Consider the following 6545-nt stretch of genomic DNA (forward strand, 5'->3'; position numbering starts at 1 on the left):
TGGTGCATGCCTGTCCCAGCTACTCAGGAAGCTGAGGTGGGAGAATGACTTGAACCCAGGAAGTTAAGGCTGCAGTGAGCTACAATTGAACCATTGAACTCTAGCCTACGCAACAGAATGAGACCTTGTCTCAAAAAACAAATTAATTCTGAGTCTGATGCCTTCCCTGGAAAGCCTAAGCGAATAAATAAAACTTCAGGGATTTTGTAACAGCTTTATTGCAATATAATTCACATGTCCTATGATTCACTCCTTTCAAGTGTACAATTGAATGATATTTGATATATTCACAGAGATATGCATCTATCACCACAATCAATATTATAACACTTTCATTGTCCCAGACAAGAACTCTGCACCCCTTAGCCATCATCCTCAAATCCCCCATTGCCCACCACCAGCGCTGGGCAACCAGTAACCTACATTTGCCTGTTCTGCACATTTTATATAAATAGAATCATACAATATGTGGGCTTCTTTCACTTAGCATAGTGTTTTCAAGTTTCATCCATGCTGTAGCATGAATGTAGTATTTAATTCCTTTTTACAGCTGAATAATATTCCATTGTACAGACATGCCATGTTTTGCTTACCCATTCATCAATTCATGGACATTTGGTTATTTCCATTTTTCAGTAATGCTGCTGTGAACTTTTGCATGTAGTACATGGACATAAGTTTTCATTGCTCTTGAGTATGTATCTAGGAGTGAAATTGCTGAGTCTTATGGTTACTCCGTATTTAACCTTTTGAGGAACTTTCAAGCCATTTACCAAAATATCTATGCCATTTTACATTTCCACTAGCAATGTATGAGGCCTTCAATTTTTTTCACATCCTTACCAACATATGTTATTACATATATTTTCAATTATAGCTGTCCCCTAGTGGGTGTGAAGTGATATATAATTTTGGATTTGATTTGCATTTCACATATGTCACAGATATCACAATTACACGGTGTTGAGCATCTTTTCATTTCCTTAATGACAATTTATGTAGCTTCTTTGGAGAGATATCTATTCAAATCCTCTATCTATTTTTAAATTGAGTTATTTGTCTTTTTATTGTTGAGTTTTTAAGAGTTCCTTATATATTATAGATACAAGTTTCTTGTCAGAAATACACTTTGCAAATATTTTCTCTCATTTTGTGGGTTGCTTTTTCAACTTCTTTATGGTATCTATCTTAGTTCATTTTCTGTTGCTATAACAATGCCACAGACTGGGTAATTTATAGAGAAAATAAGTTTATTTAGTTCATGGTTCTGGAGGCTAGGGAGTCCAAGAGCATTGCACCAGCATTTGGGTGAGGGCCTTCTTACTGTGTCATAACATGGCAGAGGGCATCACATGGCTAGAGGACAAGAGCAAGAGGCCACAGAAAGCTTGCTTTTATAGCAAAGTCACTCTCATGTTAACAAGCCCACTCCCACGATAGTGATACTAATCCATCCATGAGGGAAAAAGGATTAAGTTCCCAACACATAGGCTAGGCACAGTGGCTGACACCTGGAATTCCAGGTGAGCCCAGTGAGCCATAGTGGCACCACTGCACTCCAGCCTGGGCGACAGAGTGAGATTCTGTCTCAAAAAAAAAAAAAAAGTTTCTGACACATAAACTTTTGAGAGACACATAGAAAACATGGCAGTATTTGTTGATGCATGAAAATTTCTAATTTCATGCATCAAAGGATGCATGGTGAATAAATTATTATTGGTTATCTTTTGTTGCTTGTGCTTTTGGTATCATACCTAACCTAAGGTCATGAAGATTTGCAGTTACATTTTCCTCTGAAAATTTTATTGTTTTAGCACCTACTTTTAGGTTTATTATCAATTTTGAGTTAACTTTCATATATGGTATAATATAAGGTCTAAGTTCAACTTTTGCAGCTGGATATTCTGTTATTCCAACATCATGTGTTGAAAACACTACTCATTCCCCCCGTGAATTGTTTTGGTATCCTTGTTGAAATCAATTGACCATCAAAGTAAAGGTTTATTTCTGAACTCTCAATTAAATTTCATTGATCTATATGTCTATTCTTATGCCAATACAACACAGTTTTGTTTGTTGTACTTTTGTAGTGAATTTTAAAATCAGAAAGTGTGGGTTCTCCAACTCTGTTCCTCTTTTTTTTCTATGAAATTTATTGTATCTACACTAAAAGACTTCTGAGGGGAAGTATTTTTTTAACCGTGTTATGATCCTACACAGCTGCCCAGAGTAGGATACTATCATAAGTCATTAACATGCCATATAAGTTTTAAATAAATAAAATCTACAAAACATAAGTTATGTACAAATATCTTAGTCATGTTTACAAACCTACGTATTAGGTTGGTGCGAAAGTAATTGCCCTTAAATCTCTTGCTTCATATTTTAAACTCTGTACAGATACCAACAACATTCCTTTTCATGAAGTTCACTGTCTAAAAATGCATTTCATTTATTAAAAGTAATGGCAAAACCACAATTACTTTTACACCAACCCAATACAATAAAGTAAATGTAAACACTAAATGCAGCATGAGAATGATCAAGCGATGCCCAGAGACAACCACTTTTTGGTGAGTCTGCCCCCCAGGAGCCGGCACCAGCCAGCCCTGGAGTCAGGCCATTCAACCCTTCCAAAATCAACTGGGCTGGCCCTTAGAGGAGAAAAAAGGTCTGAAGATGTCATAGACCTAAAGGACTGGAAAGCTGGTGAGAGGTTGCCTGCCAGCCTTCCACCCCGCAAGTCTGAGGCACACGGAGAAGAAGACAGTACAGAGGCTTAGCCTGTGTGCCTAGGCCCCAGAGGCTCCTGCCATCTGGGGCTCCAACAGGCATTTTGCTGCTTTGGGAGGCAAGTCCGTGGAATGGTAACTGCTTAAGTAAAATCAGAAGGTCCAGAAAATGTTTCCTAATTCAGTAACCTTCCTGACTCTTTGCCAGAAACAGGCCCAAATAGTGAGGGGTGGAGTTGGGGGACACATGATCATGAGCACTGACGATGCTTCAGTGGGATCTCAGAAAGAAGGCACACATTGACCTGATTTGGTGGAGAACTTCTAGAAGATTTGCAATGTCCTAGACACAACTAAATCCTATCAGTACAGCAGAGTGGGGGCTATGAGGCAGGTGTGATGAAAGGGTACTTCTCCATCCAGTGACCAAGTAATACACATATGTATCACCTTGTGACCCACACAAGTGCAATCATGTGAAACCAACTTCACTATGGTAAGAAGAGAAAATAGCCAGCATTGATATTGTGCAGAGTCCTGGGACTGGGCAGGGCCCAGTGGCCACTGCTGTATGCAGCCTGCCCCCTGCCAGCCGTGGGAAGGCAGTTGGAGGGGCATGGGGCTGGGCCCCGGCACCAAGGAGTGAGGCACGGGTGTATTGGGTTGTTGGAGGAAGGCAAGAGCCCCCACTTGGAGGCCAAGCATTCACACTGAAAGGCAGCATACCCAGTGCTGGCAACAGGCATGAGGAGCGCAGACCAGGAGAAGGAGGAGCTGGATTAAAGCTGTTTACTGCATTGTGAACAACATAGGAAATGTGAGTTTTTCTTTTCTTTTCTTTTCTTTTCTTTTTTTTTTTTTTTTGAGACAGTCTTATTCTGTTGCCCAGGCTGGAGTGCAGTGGCACGATCTCAGCTCACTGCAACCTCCGCCTCCTGGGTTCAAGCGATTCTCCTGCCTCAGCCTCCCCAGTAGCTGGGACGACAGGCATGTGCCACCACGCCGGGCTCATTACTGTATTTTTAGTAGAGATGAGATTTCATCATGTTGCCCAGGCTGGTCTCGAACTCCTGGCCTCAAGTGATCTGACTTCCTTGGCCTCCCAAAGTGCTGGGATTACAGGCACGAGCCACCATGCCTGGCCTTTGTTTTGTTTTGTTTTTGTTTTTGTTTTTGAGACAGAGTCTCATTCTGTCACCCAGGCTGGAGTGCAGTGGTGCGATCTGGGCTCACTGCAACCTCCGCTTCCTGGGTTCAAGTGATTCTTGTGCCTCAGCCTCTTGAGTAGCTGGCATTACAGGTGCCCACCACCATGCCCAGCAAATTTTTGTAATTATAGCAGAGATGGGGTTTCACCATGTTGGCCAGGCTGGTCTTGAGCTCCTGACCTTAAGTCATCTGCCTGCCTCGGCCTCCCAAACTGCTGGGATTACAGGTGTGAGCCACCATGCCTGGCTGGAAATGTGACTTTTTCTTGCCCTTCATCTGATTGGGAGAATGGTGTGCAACTGGTATTCAGCACCACATTGTTAACATTTCCTGAAATATAGGACTTTCACGTTTGGTCCTTTGCAAAATTTCTGCAAGCTGCTAATTAGGATCGTAAAGTCCCTATTTTTCCTAAGAGATCGCCCTTGGTGGTTAATGCTGATAGCCCAGCAGAAGGAGTTAGTGGACTGGTAGGAAAACCACTTAGTGTAGCTTTCGGGAAGGAAAACTGTTTTCTTTTCCTTTGCCAACAGGAGTGGCTGGCAAAAAGAGTCATCCTTGGACAGCGGAATCTATCTTTTCACCATCTAGAGTTGGAGAAGCAGGAGCCAACTTTCTGGTTATTTCCTTTCCTGAACTGCTAGTTCTTGCCCTTAAATACCTTGCTTCATCTTTTAACCTCTGTACAGAGACCGACAACATTCCTTTTCATGAAGTTCACTTTCTAAAAATGCATTTCACTCAATGGCCTGATTTAGCCTTTGTTCTTAGTCTTCCAGGGAAGGCCGGTGCAGTGGCTCACACCTGTAATCCCAGCACTTTGGGAGGCTGAGGCGGGTGGATTACTTGAGGTCAGGAGTTCGAGACCAGCCTGGTCAACATGGTGAATCTCGGAGGTGGAAGTTGCAGTGAGCCAAGATCTCACCACTGCACTCCAGCCTGGGCAACAGAGCAAGACTCTGTCTCAAAAAAAACCAAAAATACAAACAAACAAACAAACAAAAAAACCAAAGTCTTTTAGTGAAACTATTATTGCCCTTTTTGCTTGCTCCAGGTCATCATTGGCCTGTTCCAGCTCCCTCACATACTTAAGCAACCACACCTTAATGGCCCACATCTGACTTAAATCATCTAATATTGAGACCTGCTTGTAGCTCTGTGCATGTTGATGTTCTGGTTTCTCCTTTAATGCCTCCACTTCATATTTCAGTCTTTGGCTATAAAATTGCAAGTTTCTATTTCTTTGTTCAGGCTGTGCTAATTGTGCTGCCAAGTCTGCTTCTAAATCTCTGCTTCCTTCCTGAAATTCAACTAACTCATCTCAAGCTTCCTGGAAGCTATGTTTATACTTCAAGGACATTTCCTTCCAATAAGTAGTTTCATCCTTTAGACTTGAAAAATCGGGTATATGTTCATCATCCATGATCAAAAAAGTGTCTAATGTGTCAAAAGCACACGTTCACCACCGCTTGACCCATGTCTCTGCTCCACTGGTTTGGCCAGGCTGACCCAGCTGCTCAGCTTCATTCCCCTCCACAGCTCTGAGCTCCACTCTATTCTGTTCCTCTTTCTTGAGGTCGTTTAGCTATTCTGGGTCCCTTGAATTTTCATATGAATTTTAAAATCTGCAAATAAATTTCTGGGAAAAAAGTTGACTGAGTTTTTTTTTTTTTTTTTTTTTTAACGTGTGTGTATTTCTTGCAGAAATTGGGGTCTCATTTTGTTGCCCAGGCTGGTCTCAAACTCCTGGCCTCAAGCAATCCTCTCACCTGTGGCCTCCCAAAGTGCTGAAATAACAGGGGTGAGCCACCGTCCCCAGCCCTGACTGGGATTTTGGTACTGATTACATTGCATCTGTAGATGAATTTGAGGAGAATTGCTATCTTAAAAATATTAGATCTTGGGCCAGACGCAGTGGCTCATGCCTGTAATCCCAGCACTTTGGGAGGCCAAGGCAGGAAGATCACCTGAGGTCAGGAGTTCGAGGCCAGCCTGGCCAATATGGCAAAACTCCATCTCTACTAAAAATACAAAAATTAGCCAGGCATGGTGGCGGATGCCTGTAATTCCAGCTACTCGGGAGGCTGAGGCAAGAGAATCGCTTGAAGAGAATCTCTGCCAGGAGGCAGAGGTTGCAGTGAGACAAGATAACGCCACTACATGCTAGCCTGGTGATAGAGCGAGACTCCATCTTAAAAAAAAAAAAAAGAAATTAAGTCTTTCCAATACATGAGCAGGGTATATCTACCTTTCACTTTATTTAGATCTTTAATTTCTTTGAACAATGTTTTATAATTTTTAGAGTATGATTTCTATTTATTTATTTTTGTTAAATGTATTCCTTAGTATTTTATTCTTTTTGAAGCTTTTTTAATGGGATACCTTCTTAATTCAATTTTTGGATTGTACATTACATGTGTATAGAAATATAACTGCTTTCTGTATATTGAGTTTGTATCTTACAAACTGGTTGACTTTTTTTTTTTTTAGTTCTAATAGTTTTTTGTAGGCCAGTCGTGGTGGCTCACACCTGGAATCCCAGCACTTTGGTAGGCCAAAATGGAAGGATTGCTTGAAGCGTTCAAGGCTGGCCTGGGCAACAAA

At 41.7% G+C, this 6545-nt stretch overlaps 1 pseudogene; it reads right to left on the reverse strand.

The window, feature by feature from the left end:
* LOC101024577 lies at positions 1-5580 on the reverse strand (annotated as a pseudogene).
* Between the last annotated feature and the right edge of the window lie 965 nt (positions 5581-6545).

The sequence above is a fragment of the Papio anubis genome, chromosome X (genome assembly GCF_008728515.1).
Source record: "Papio anubis isolate 15944 chromosome X, Panubis1.0, whole genome shotgun sequence".
Lineage (NCBI taxonomy): Eukaryota > Metazoa > Chordata > Mammalia > Primates > Cercopithecidae > Papio > Papio anubis.